The sequence below is a fragment of the Sander lucioperca genome, chromosome 2 (genome assembly GCF_008315115.2).
Source record: "Sander lucioperca isolate FBNREF2018 chromosome 2, SLUC_FBN_1.2, whole genome shotgun sequence".
Classification (NCBI taxonomy): domain Eukaryota; kingdom Metazoa; phylum Chordata; class Actinopteri; order Perciformes; family Percidae; genus Sander; species Sander lucioperca.
In genome coordinates, this window is record NC_050174.1 from 43,507,267 (window position 1) to 43,521,958 (window position 14,692).

Consider the following 14,692-nt stretch of genomic DNA (forward strand, 5'->3'; position numbering starts at 1 on the left):
TTATTACAAGGGGCTGGAATCAGATTTGTTTGGACTAAAATCTCTACTACGGGTACAACAAATTATTTTAGTTTTAAATTTCTTATAAGCCAAAATTCAAATATGCAGCAACAACTTACACTAAAGAAAACAAAGTGAAAGCTATAGATTTAAAATTTGTCAGCCCAATAGACTCATCGCTGTGACTTGGTTATTTCACTACTGAAACATGATCTGATCCATTACGTGTTTAATAGTTAACATTAACACTAATAACATTAGCAACTATAATACCTGCTCTACTAATACTGCGTGGACAGTTTTTAAGCTTAAAGCCCCAGAAAAATTGGCTACATCTCAAGTATACTTTTAAAACATTAGATATCCATTACTAAATAAACATAAAAATACTTCTAAATGTATAATTTGTTTGTAGTTTACACTCAAATACTCACCCAAAAAAAATCAACTTCATCAGGACTGTGTGGGTGTGGTTTGATCAGATTGATTGATTGTAACCAAACAACCCACTAACTGTCAGGAAATGTTGCTAAACCCAACTGGTGTATGGAAGTATGAAACATCATCTTTTTTTCTGGCACTTAACACTAAAAAGAGCGCAGAGGGGGAAAAAAAGAATTATACAAATCTCTAAAGTGAAATAACCCAACCTCTTCTAACTTTGGCAGAAAAGTGTGTGTTCATGTAAGAACCAATCACTAACAATTGAGAAGATAAGCTTCAGGGACCTTAGCAAAACAGGACTTTTCAATTTCATTTCTATAACGTTGGGTGATTTGTGATGGACAGATTCATTAAAGAATGGTCTCAATTTGTGCAGCAGATAAAAGTCCCTGTAAGTGAACCTCCAAAAGCACTGGATGCTTCAATTCCCAATTTGCAATTCCATAACATCTCCTTATTAGTCTGTCCAAACGTTTTCAAACTTATTTTTCAATCTGTTTTTCACAAAGTGCGTAGTTTCTGTCTCTCCCATGTGGAATTCTAAGTGAGAATGAGAATGAGAACAAAACTGTCTGTGCATCCTTATGATGCAAGCCTTCCATGATCGCGTACCACCCCCTCCCCTCTTCAACACAGTTGCTTGTAACCAAGGAGGACACAGAGGATTAAAAAAACATGATGGACTCTTCAGAAGAGGTCGTTATCTTCTCTCGATTTTCTGTGTGCGAAAGTCGCCGGACGACAATCTTCTGAACATAGCCATACTGAGAAATACAGAGAGAGTTGTGTGAAGCTGATAGTCTTAATTAACTTTGTATCAATTCATTTGGCAATGGCTTGAACGTAACGGACGTTCATTAATATAAAAAAGGTATGCACTAAAGCTTTAAGTATACAAAGTGCTCATTTTCCATTTTGCATGAGAGAAAAAAAAGGTATAGATAAACATCATGGTTCTTGCTTTAACTGTAAAGCATGAAGAGTATAGTTATGATTTACTACACGGCGCTAATGGTGAAGTGATGTGTTTGTGGCTTATTACACGGCGCTAATGGCAACAGTGCAAACAGAGTATTAGTTAGCTCAATGTTTAGCTCACTCATCAGGGCATGATCCGCCAGATAGCCGTGCTCATCAGCAGAAAAGGAAACCTCTGTATCAGTAGCAAAGGGTTGGAGCTACTATGGCAAAGGCATGATCACCTTTAGGGCCCTATCTTGCACCCGGCACAGCGCAGTGTCTTTGCTAGTTTAAGACCAACGCAGTTGTCAATTTCCCGTCCAGTGGCCACGTTGTTTAAATAGCAAATGCACCTGCGCCCATCTTTGCGCCCATGGGCGTGCTGGTCTTACAGGGAGGTGTGTTCAGGTGAATTCTTGGCGTATTGCCATCTTGAGGCAGCGGGAAGTGATCGCGCCACTGACCAACAAAAACCTGGTCTAAAGTCAGTAGCGCAGCATTTCATTGTTATTTTAACAGCAAATTAGTAAAATGCGCCTATGCTTATGCACAGCGTGCCCACACTATGCTTGTTACACACACAGGAAAACGCAGCAACACACAAACATGCAAAAGATTACAAATAAAAATATTACGGTGCAAATCCGCCATCATAAGAGCAATGTGCCAAGGTACAAATGTGCCTGGCTTTTAAAGGGAATGGGAGATGACACTCTGATTGGTTTATTGCATGTTACGCCCAAAACACACCTATGAATTAATGAAGACACTAAGGTCCACCCTTTTGAACCATGCTTAACTGTGTTGGATGGATTAAATGGATCATTACTGTTCAAATTCCCCTCACTCCTTGTTTCCTAAAGAAAGCACAGTGATAACTACAATGTAGGATATAATTATTATTATTTTTAAATGCCATGCAGTATTTGATTCCAGACATCCATGAATGTCCGCCATGACATCCGTTTGTCTGTAACATTTAGTTTGAAAATGATCTGTTTTGAAATAATATCCAGTAGTACAAATGGTAAGACTTTTTTTTTTTTCAAGCACAGAATGATACTCATTCTATCTGAATGTCTGACTACTTAGAGTATTAAGCCACTATCCTATTCATGAAAACCAAATATATATAGTGTATGAAATCCAGTGGGTTGCTAGGCATTACAGTGGCTCCAACTGTTGCAAGTACATGTGAGAAACAACTGCACAGCCTCTACAGGGAGTGGAGTTTGCATACTCACAGATGATCCATGTGCACAAGAGGCTGCCTCATGAATCCAGGCTGTTATCAGCCCTGGGTAATGATGAGGGAATAAAATAAAAGGTAATGCGTGGGGAGTCAACTTAACATTACTCAGTGGATTTGGGGCTCCTCTGCGATGCTTTTATCACCACGTCATACTGATTTAACTTAAAAGGAGGACAGGTGCAGAAGGAATTCATACAGTCTGCACTGCGTCTGTCTTCACTTTCACCTTAACTTGGGACCTAATCCAGCAGAGGAGGGTTTGTGGCTTTCAGGGGCTGTCTGTTTTCATTTACATCAGCAGCTCAGAGCTCGCTTTTTGATGGTATCCAGGTGAGATCTGGTGCCAAACACAGAAGCTGAGCTGACAGTACAGCCACCACTGCCCACGAGCTGGCTTTATGTTTTGACATCTGTCATTCCAGGGACAATTATCTGAGCAGGAGTCTGTCAAATAGGGCACATGTGCATCTACTGTGGAAGCAGCATTCTGTTATTCCATTTTCACTTCATTTGTATTGCCCTACTATTGACATATGGTTCTTAGAGTGAAGATGTCTGTCCATTGTGGCTCTACATCATCCCCCTTATTACATGGCTTATTTACACGGCTACTAGTCTATATCGGCGACGTTTAAATTCCGCCGGATGTCCCTCATTTCGGCATTCTCATTGGCATTCTAAACTCCGGTGGATTTATGAGGACTAATGGTTAACTGCTCTTTAGATCTCTGCAGGGTAAATCCAGACAGCTAGCTAGACTATCTGTCCAATCTGAGTTTTCTGTTGCACGACCAAAACAACTTTTGAAACGTACACGTTCCACCAAAACAAGTTCTTTCCCAAGGCTATTTTGCAGAGGCACCGCAGCTCCGTCCGGCGCGTAACACCACCCAAGATGATTGTGATTGGTTTAAAGAAATGCCAATAAACGAGAGCACGTTTATCTCCCATCCCAGAATGCTGTATGGACTTGCCAGACCCACACGGACAAGGTCTGGCAATGCCAGACTACACGACTACTGATACAGAGGTTACGCCTGTGTCCCTGTTTGGACGGTTACCTTTACTGCTGATGAGCATGGCTCTCCGGCGGAATCCAGGTTGCCCCAATGAGTGAGCTAAACATCGAGCTCACTAATACTCTGTTGGTACTGTTGCCATTAGCGCTGTGTAATAAGCCACAACACTTCTGAAAAACTGCTACTTCTACATGGTCATGGTCCTCAGTGGATACATCTTAATAACTTTGGTAACCCCTCCAGTCCTACATTTCTACTTGTACATGAGAAACATCTTGACTTTCTACTGGATCCATTATTCTTCATATTTTTTTTTACAATCTATGATTTTGTCATCCGGATTGTCTATACTAGGATTTTATTATGTTGGTTATTCGGTACACACAACATCTATTCCATGTCTGTCCATCCTGGGAGAGGGATTCCTCCTCAGTTGCTCCTCCTGAGTTTTTTTCTCTCTATTTGATCCCCTTTCGGGGGGTGTTTTTCCTTATCTGATCATGATTTGCTCATTTGCAGCTCCACGACTGGTTAGCGTCTGAGAACAGTAAAATGAATAGTCTGTTAACTTAGTGTGGTGTAATAGACATTGCAGCCTCACGGCAGTGTTCGCGTGTCTTTCGACTTTAATTCTTAATTTAATCTTATTTTGCTTAAAACAAAAAGGCATGCAGCTTTGGAACTGATTCAATAAGGATGTTTATGTTTAGCACATTAGAAAAGCAGCCTCATCTACGAGATTATAATAGAAAGCATGTGTGTATGCTTTCCACAGGCCTTTGGGGACAATGTTTTACATGACCTTTCACCACTGCTGCCACAAGCATCAAGCTCTCTGTAGTGGTTCGTACCTGCTGTTAACCAGTTCACACAGTTGGATGTTGAACAGATCCACTGGAGCAACTGCTGAGATAAATGACAGCTCAATAACAGTTATTGGCGGATAAGATGACATCACAAACTGGTTTTCAGACTGACAGATTTCTGTTCCACAGTTTTATTTGTTACTTTCATGGGAAACTTAAATAATCCCTGTGGGAAGATTTGGTTGCTGCATTAATAAACAGTATCAACAAATAGTTTTCTTTCATTCCTTTCCCACTTCCTCTCTCACCCCACCCCACCTCAACAAACCTAACCCACTCATTCCCTCACATCCAATCTTCTTTCTATTCACTTCTTTTATTCACTAACTTTCCTCATCTAAAAATAGCTTTTTATTTACTATCCCTGCTAGAGCTCCCTCTTCGATTCAGCCTGTCTTGTAATAGTCTATATCCACGACGTTCCACTTCCGGGATTGCTCTGGTGCCGCCGAAAATTCCGCCGGATGTCCTTCTTTTCGGCCGGATGTCCGTTACCTTCTGCTTTCTTTGTGTTGGCGTTCTCCGGTGGATTTCTGAGGACTGTGGTTAACTGCTCCTCAGATCTCTGCGGAGTAAATCAGCTAGCTAGACTATCTGTCCAATCTGAGTTTTCTGTTGCACGACTAAAACAACTTTAGAACACACACATGTTCCACCAAAACAAGTTCCTTCCGAGGCCGTCCTGCGCTTAGCGACGCCCAAGAAGATTGTGATTGGTTTAAAGAAATGCCAATAAACCATAGCACGTTTCTCTAGACTTTGGAAATGTCACCAAATTTCCCCACTGACACAAAGATGCCTGGCAACAAAACCTACCCCCAAACAGATGTGATGTAATGCCCTCTTAAAACTACAGAACAACAATGTCTTTCCAGTGTAGCAACTTGAGCTGTCTTTAAGCTGTTTTGAGTTCTATTGATTTGGACACATTTTGCATAACTGCTGCATTCTGAGCACCAATGATCCAGTGGCAAACCATGAAACAGATTAGGTTACTAAAATCCAAGTGAATCCTCACTTATCTCATATTTGACACAGGCACTATTGACCAATTACTCCCCAACTTCCCCTTCTTCAGAGGGATCCCCTCTGTGAAAAGAGTCCCAGTGTGAGCTGATGAGTGTGAATGTGGAAATATTTTCACCACACTGCTGCCCTTGTCTAAAGGATATTCATGCTTTGTCCCTCTCAACATAATTTGGGGGGTTTTCCTGGTCTGAACCATGATATCATCGTGCTTTTTCTCAGACTCAGCATGTTGGTTGGGGGGGGGGGTAATGAAGCTTCACTAGGTCAAGACTCCCACCCATTCTTCTTGGATCTCTGCAAAGCTGATGAGGTGTTCCATTACATCTCTTGTGAGCTTGTGTTGCTTCAGCTGGGAAAAACGTTTCATTGTTACACCCTTTCCGTTGCAGGTTTGGGCTAATGACACAGCAGCATCGCAGCAGCGTGAAATCTGATGCAACCTCAAGCAGTGTTTGTGATGGGAGAGTAGGTAAACATGGTGCAAACTGGAAGGGGACAGACAGAGCACATGAAGACACATGATCTGTAGGCATGGAAGACTTCAATTTGGGCCAAGCAACAAGGTAAAAACAAAACTGGGCAACATTATTTTGTAAGTGTTACTTTATTATACGCAACACATTATTTGTAAAACACTTTTCATACTAAAGTCATGTAACACAAATTGCTTCACATTATAAAAACAAAGACAAGAATGTCATCCCCCCGCCCGCGCACACACACACACACACACACACACACACACACACACACACACACACACACACACACACACTTTAAGTAACAGGCAATAAGAACATGAGGTGAGGAAATGTTATATAATGAATGACCACTACCTGCATAAAACTCAAAACTCACTGCAATGACAATATTTATTATTGCCAGTGTCACTCACTTCTCTCTATCCAAGCAATAAATGAATAAACCATTTTTCTTCTTAAAATCTCCAATCTGTAAGTAGCCATAAAAGAAAAAATTGTCGGACATTAGATGGTCTTCATTGCTAGGTTAAAGCTGCATTATTGAATATAGTGTTTTCTGTTGACATTGTCTCTTTTGACAATGTGAAATTGATTAATTCGCAATTATTTATCATCAACTCTGCAGAACTGAAGATTTCAGATGTAATTATTCTGGTTGACAAAAACAAGACTCCAATGGAATGATAATGTTGCTCTCTGTTTGCTGGAATTGTGTGTAGGCAACAGTCTGCTAACATGTTGGTCATAGCAAGTTCATCAGACAATGTCAAGGCTGTATGTCTGGCAGCTTGAGTCTTCCCACCTCCTAGTTGCAAAAAAATTATTACTGCAGCTTTAAAATCAAAAAGAATGTTACTGAAGCAAGCACACTGTAGGCTACATATATGATATACTATACTGTGGTGTGTTTTTCTGGACCTTGGTGGTGGAACATGGTCTGGAAACCAAGCATTGACTTATGGTCAAGTGTTGAATTGATATTAATTATAATGCTAATGGTGTGGGCAGGAGGTTGCATCAACCAGAGGAACAGAACATAAACTGTATGTAAAATAAGTCCAAAAGTATAAAGCCTTGCTAGCAGGCCACCCGTAATAAAATGTGTCCTGAGGGTGGAGCGAGATGTAATACTGCACTTTTTTTTCACATTTCCTGTATAGAAGTGGACATTTTGTCCTGATGGAGGCGCCACAGGAAGGGTCCTAATATTCCAAAATATCTGAAGGATGGATGGACCGACGTCAGCATGGTGATAATGGTGATGTGAACATCACATGCTGCAAATGGGGCAAAAAACTTTGTGTGACACTACTAACAACTATTTCCAGGATGTAGTAGCCCCAACCCTTTTGACCTGTCACCCCGTGAAGCGATGTGCGATCGTCATGTGTTCACCAGTTGTGACCAGTTGAACCAAAGAGTAATCTTTCTCACATATTTTCATTTAAATCATTTTCGGAGGTAAGATTCACAGTTTTTTTTTGTTTTTATTTTACCTTTATTTTACCAGAATGCCTGGAACAAAGGAAAAAATTCCAGACTCTGCTCTTGCTATAGCTTCACCGTTTATTCACAGAAAACTAACATTTCGCTCCCTCTGGACCTTCATCAAGAGTATTTTTTCTATTGCTATTTTTTCAAGATTATTTTTGGGGCTTTTCCACCTTTCATTTTTGACAGGACAGCTAGGTGAGAGTGAGGAAAGACACGCAGGAAGTTTGTCACAAATCAGATTCAAACCCTGGACCTCTGCGTCAAGGCATAAACCTCGACGTATTATGTGCGCCTGCTCTACCACTGAGCCAACCTGGTCACCGTCATGGTTATTTTAAACAACAAACACAATCGGGCTTAAATAGATTTTTGCCACCTTTATTTTACCAGAAATATTCCCATTGAGATCCAGAATCTCTTTTACAAGGGAGCGGAAAACTCGAATCAGAGACAACATTTGCAAAGATTAGAACATAAGCAAATATTTGAAAAAATACTAAACAAAAAGCTGTAGCAGAAAAATGTTTTTCTACTTTCCTATTTTATTAATATTCTCATGACCCCTTAGATTTATTTTACAACCCCTTTGAGAAGTCCCTATACCCCCAATTTAGAACACTGATATAGAAAACCAAATAACTGCAAACCAGGTACAGTATTGGTTTAATTACATTTAGTAAAATTACTCAACTCTTCTCATTACACTATGTATATGATGTTTGGTTAGATGTAAGTATGTGTCATAAACATGACGCAAGAAAGGTTTTACAAGCATACATCCTCAAGTTAGACTTGAAGTAAATGTTTGGTTTCATAATTGTCATCTTACATGAACGTTAGTGTGTGTTTTGGCTTTGTTACTTGGCTAGAGAGCTCAAATCGTTTGGGAGGAGGCATGTTGATGGAATTTGTGGGAATGTGAGATTGTTCAGGCCTCTTGGTGTTACCTGCACTCACTGAGGACAGATTGAAGTTTTTGGAGTGGAGTAAGACATTTCTCCTGGGAGGAGCCTAACAGGATTTCCACACATTCTTACCAGTGTGAACAGTATGAGTGTTATAAATCTCCTGATGTGCTCTGACCCCAGATGAATTTCCAAATTTCACATAAAAACCATAAAAACTGTTTCCATGTGGTGCTTTTCAAAGTGGAAGCAATGCTTTTGCACATGATGCGCTAGCTCTGGGAATATAACCTTGTGCACAGTGCAGCCCTATATTGTTCCCCACATTTCTTATTGTGAGGTCAGTTCTGTTGGAGGAGCATGGGTCCTGATCTCTCACAATGAGAGACTAGTAATCGCCACAGCAGAGGAATGTGTGTTTGTTTCTGAAAATGCACTGGAATCCAAAAACTAACTACTCATGTCCCACTGAACCACTGCTGTGGTCTTCAAAACCCAAACATGAACATGCATGCACACTGCGGTTTTAGAGTGTGGGACTGTGGGTAAAGTCTGCAACCCTCAATTTGGCAACCAAATGTGCCACTAAAAAGGTTCGTTTAGGTTCTAAATGACTTTGCAATACAGTAAAAACGATTATATAGTAAACCTTTTTTTATATACCGTTTTTTTACTATAACGCTAACCATACGTAACAAACTCGAACATTAAGGTTTGGCAGCTGTAGTGTTAAACCAGTTTTATACAGTCTATGGTTACACGCAATACTTCAGTTATACACTAAATGAAAATAGCAACATATCAAACATACCATGCAACATGGATCAATTGTAGTAACAGAGTAAGATGATAACCATTGTTGTGGTACCCGTTATCTCTAAATAGGGCTTCAGGCTTTGTCTAGTCTTGCATTGCCAGACCTTCCTCCACAGTGCTGCGGAGGAAGGTCTGGTTAGTCCACACAACATTCCAGGATGAGAGAAAAATGTGCTCTTGTTTCATTTCAAGTAATTTCTTTAAACCAATCACAATTGTCTTGGGTGGTGCTAAGCTCCGGACAAAATGACGGTGCTTCTGCAAAAAAACTTGTTTTGGTGGAACATGTGTACGTTCAAAAGTTGTTTTAGTCGTGCAACAGAAAACTCAGATTGGACAGGTAGTCTAGCTAGCTGTCTGGATTTACCCTGCAGAGATCTGAGGAGCAGTTAACCATAGTCCTCATAAATCCACCAAAGTCTAAAACGGCAACACAAAGAAAGCGGAAGGTGTGGGACATCCGGCCGTAAAGAGGAACATCCGGCGGAATTTCCGGCGGCAACGGAGCAATCTCGGAAGTGGAACGTCGTCGATATAGACTAGGCTTTGTCAAACCCTGGCCTTGCAAACTTGCTTAAGGAACACCCCTCAGGACTCTTCTTCTGTATTTATGATTGACACAATACAGGGCAGATAAATAAAGGCTAATGGTGCTCTTCTGTTGCAATATCCCACCCTGAAAGTGGCCAACAACTTCACAGAAGCTACTGCAAACAGTTGCATGTGGTGTCATTTAGCCAATGGAAATACACAAACACAACTGGTGTTTACAAGCTGACACAGCTGCTCCAACCAGCCAAACAAGTGATTGGTTATAAATTTCAATGACACGTTAATGTATGAGGTGTCTCGTGTCCTTTTCACACTCACAAGAAACACAAGTTTAGTTGCTTTAATTTGTAAGTCAGCTGATCAAAAGCCTTGGCAGTTGGCTGGGCTGAGGGCATTTCTAGTAAAAAAGGGCTGTTGACTGATATCATCTTGCATTTGGCTTTGTTGACTTGTGCAGGGTTATTAATGCAGCATTTTGACTTATCAGATATGGATAGTCATTACTGCAAACTAATCCAGTCTGAAGTTCTCTAGACAAGCACAGCATGTGTGTGTGTGTGTGTGTGTGTGTGTGTGTGTGTGTGTGTGTGTGTGTTGTGTCTCTTGACGCACTAGGTAGAGCAATCAAACTTGGATTTCAACACCATGTGAAGAAAAGGTTCACATCACAAAATAAACAAACAGTTCACTGCAGAAAGAAATTACTTAGAAAACAATAAAAAAAAATCTGTTTTAGTTTACAGTTGATTTATTGATCAGTGTTGTTTTACTTATAATACAATGCTCTTGCAACAGTGCTGTATCAGAGATGTTCACATGTCTCTGAGCTAGAGTCCAAGTCAAGTCTCAAGGCTGTGAGCTACAGTCCAAGTCAAGTCTCGAGTCTCTGAGCTAGACTCCAAGTCAAGTCTCAAGTACAGTCCAAGTCAAGTCTCGAGTCTCTGAGCTAGAGTCCAAGTCAAGTCTCAAGGCTGTGAGTTACAGTCCAAGAAAAGTCTTGAGTCTCTCATGGTTATAATGAGTGTTGTATCACCTGCGACCTAATCTACGACCACAAGTTCGCCAAACAAATGCTCATTCATCTTTTCATCACATATAGCGAACGACAGTGGGAGTTACGGCGGGTTTCCACCAACTGCGGAACAGCTGCGGATCGGCTCCGCTGCGTGTCGGCTCCGCTGCGTGTCGGCTCCGCTGCATGTCGGCTCCGTGCTCCGCCGTCCTTCAATACCCACCAGGTCCGTATTTGTTGCGGAACGGCTGCGGCCATGACTGACAGCTGAAGTCACTAGGACCCACGAGATCTCGCAAATTCACGTATGATCGTGCGATATAACAGGATGTAGTTTCTATAAACAGAACCACGAAACCAACAATAGTTTGTTTCCATTGCGACTTCAGGCCTGTCTCCGCCCATTATGACGTTTTCAAGGTGTAGTGCAGGGAAATATGATCCCCCGTGAGCACGGTGTATTTTATTTTGAAAATTAACCGAATGTTTTATTTTGCTTCTGTGCTCGACTTCCTGTCCCGCACTATCTGCCCTGTGCTGAATTGCTGCGGAGTTCTCCAGCGTCCGGCAAAAATAGAAGCTCTGCGTATCTGCTCCAGAGGGCTGCGGATCGCCGAAGCTGGGACGGAGTAGGAAATCTAATGACTCCGCCGTCGTTCTGGAGCGGATCCGAAGATGTTCCGCAACCGGTGGAAATTAGCAGTAACATTCTATAACATTCAGCTCCACAGACGTTTTTTAAAAATAAAGATTGCTCACGAGTCCCGCACCTCGAGTCCGAGTCGAGTCTGAAGTCTTTTGCGGACAAGTCTCAAGTCAAGTCTCAAGTCACTGTGTGTGCGACTTAAGTGCGACTCAAGTCTCAAACTCGAGTCCCCTTCCCTGTGCTGTATCAATAATTGATAAATATATATATATATATATATATATATAGACATTTTTGGACCTTGATTTTCCCAGTCATAATGATAACTTGGCGGTGTACGTATATTGGTGTCCATAGCAGATGCGACACGATGTGCAAAAAGAGTAGGAAGGGGTCAGGGTTCTCATTAAAACCATCTTAACACGGTTCAGTATTCCAGATGTCCTTTGTTAAAAAAATAAAAATAAAAAAAAAACTACAACAACCAGTACAGGCAATGTGACACTTTTGAGAAATTTCTTAGTTGGCATATCCAATATAATGAGACATCTTTGTTGCACATGTCTATCCAGGGGCCTCGGACTAAGGGGAAAAGGGACTGAGTAGGGCCCTTATGTGAAGAGGGCCCACACAGATACTAGAATAATTAGATGTGGATGTGTGGATGGTTCCATAGACAATGTACAGGGTCCAGAATGTTGTGCTACGCCCCAGCCTGTATCTCCAGTTATGCCATTTTTATGATTTTGCTTTTTATGGTTGAATCCAGCATCAGTACATTTTTAAATCCCTTTGAAACACCTTTGGATCAAAAAATGCATTGTATTGTACAAAGGCTATTGTTCTGAGCTCCTGACAAGCTGCCATTTCAGAGTCAAATCATTTCATTTCAGTCATTTCAAAATCACAATTTTGTCTCAGAGGGCTCTCCATCTAGACCCCCGAAATGTATAAAGACAAACTTAAACAAAAATGGAGACAAGGGAACTCTCTTCCAGGACAGACAGACACACAAAAGGTTTTCACAGAGTAAAAAGAAGTAGCATTAGTAGAGTTACAACATGGAGAAAGATAAAGATATAACTCTATTTATCTCAAAGGGTAATTGCTCTGCAGCAGTTGCAGTACAAGAGTACAAATATAAAATAACAATAAGGTGCCTATCCAAAATATATATACGATGCCAAAAAACTGTATGGATCATAAAATATAAATAAGAGAGGATCAGTTAAGGTTGGTTGGGTTAGGTTATGTATGTACAATATCAAATCTGTGGTCTGGATTCCTATCCCTGTAACCCAACCCAACCTCTCTGTGTGTGTGTGTGTGTGTGTGTGTGTGTGTGTGTGTGTGTGTGTGTGTGTGTGTGTGTGTGTGTGTGTGTGTGTGTGTGATCAAGCTGATCAGATATTGGTTATTGATTGGTTATTGATTACTGTTGGCTGTTCTTGTCAGATGAAGATCTCAGCTCGTTTAACTGAAAGTTAAAGTGTGCATGGTTAATTCAGAATGTCATTATTATGTCCGTGAGATTGCACATTATGTCCCATGAGTCAGTTGTAATAACTGTTATCCACAAGAGAACAGGCATGGTAGGAGAACAGGTGGTGAGGAGGGGGAGGAAGCAGTAGGATAGGAAGGTTGAAGCAGGAAAATGGTGGAAGAGGTGAACAGGTGCCCCTTCGTCAAATCTATTGAAGAACAGATTGAAAGCGTTGGCCCAGTCCAGGTCCCCCCTTGTTGTCTGTTTACCAGTCTGCCTTGTAGCCAGTGATGCTCGTCATGCCACTCCACACATCCTTTGTGTTGTTCTGTTGGAGGTTTTGTTTCGGCATCCTCCTGTAGCTGTAGGGGCTGGCCTGGTGTATCCCGTACCTTCTTCCCGACCTCGACAGAGAGAAAAGGACGGTAAAAAAGGCTGTTGTGTAAATATCCTTTAGGCAGGGTAGGGCACTGCATATTGTATGTTTAGCCGATCGAACCACTCTTTGCAGGGCCTTGCTGTCCTGTTCAGTGCTGTTTCCGTACATGCAGTAATGTTCCCCATCAGCAGAGGCGGAAAAAGTACTAAAATAGACAGAATTTTGGGATGGTAGGCAAACTGTAATAGATCCACTGTGGCAATGAATATCATTTTGAATACCAGTGCTAGTTGGTCAGAACACTGTTTGGGGATCTGCCCACTGATACCGTCAGGTCCTGCTGCTTTCTTGGTGTTCACATGCTTGAAAGCCCTTCTGATGTCATGCTCAGAAAAGGAGATAGGTGTGAGCACCCACCCAGTTTGCCCTTCTGGAATTGCAGTTCAACTTTCTTTCTGAATTCCCTTTTTTCCTCCTTTACCGCTCTTCTCACATTGTAGGCTGCTGCTTTGTAATTGTCCCAAACTGCAGTATTAAATTGTAGGCTACAGGCTGTGTGTGTTTATGGTGTTACAGATGGTTCTGGTAGTACAAATAAAAATTAAAAAACAGGATAGAAAAATACAGTATAGATACATATATACATACATAATGTAAGTAGTATTATGTAGATTTGGCATTCACCCTGGTCAGTGCTCTGTATCTGGTTTTTGATCATGCACAACAAAACTTTAAATTAAAACCCCCTTCCATGGACAGTGCCACTCTGTCAGGCATGCCAAAACCCTTATTTATGAACTTAAATATTTTATGGAAAATAATCTCACAATGAAATAGCACAACGAGGTGTCAACATAAAACACGGCTTTTTCAAGTTGGGGAGCAGAGTTCACTTCCCGGCGAAAACAAAATACTTTTAACCAGGAAACGCTCGTTCCTTGGGAGTGTTTTAATCCAAACCACAATCTTTTTCCTAACCAAGTTGTTTTGGTGCCTACACTTAACTGTCATCGCCGCATGACGCTCACTTTTTCTGGCTAAACTGAACAACCATAGCCTCTGAAAGGACCGTGATCTAGCGGTGCCTGTAGCCGGCTCGCAGTCACCTATTGGCGGCTAAACACATCTACCAACTGCCGCTGACACGATGGAGCTCTGAGGGCAAAGTCGCATACTTGTGTATTGATTATGTCATCGCCAGACCCCTCGACCTCTTGCCTTCGACCTATTACCCCGCAACGATGTCTCATAATAACAACAACACATACATACACATGCATCCGTCCTAATGCCCACGACGACACGGCACTGTAGCATATAGCTAGCTAGCTTGTGTTTGGTTTCTTCTTCTAC

General features: G+C 41.4%; 1 protein-coding gene across 1 annotated transcript in view; it reads right to left on the minus strand.

Annotated features, from left to right (window-relative positions):
- LOC116050696 overlaps positions 1-14,692 on the minus strand; it is a 30,468-nt gene that overhangs the window by 13,031 nt on the left and 2,745 nt on the right. The window contains exon 2 of the mRNA XM_031300933.2: positions 7,360-7,363. The gene's annotated coding sequence lies outside the window, so the exon portion shown is untranslated. The remainder of the gene's footprint in view (positions 1-7,359; positions 7,364-14,692) is intronic.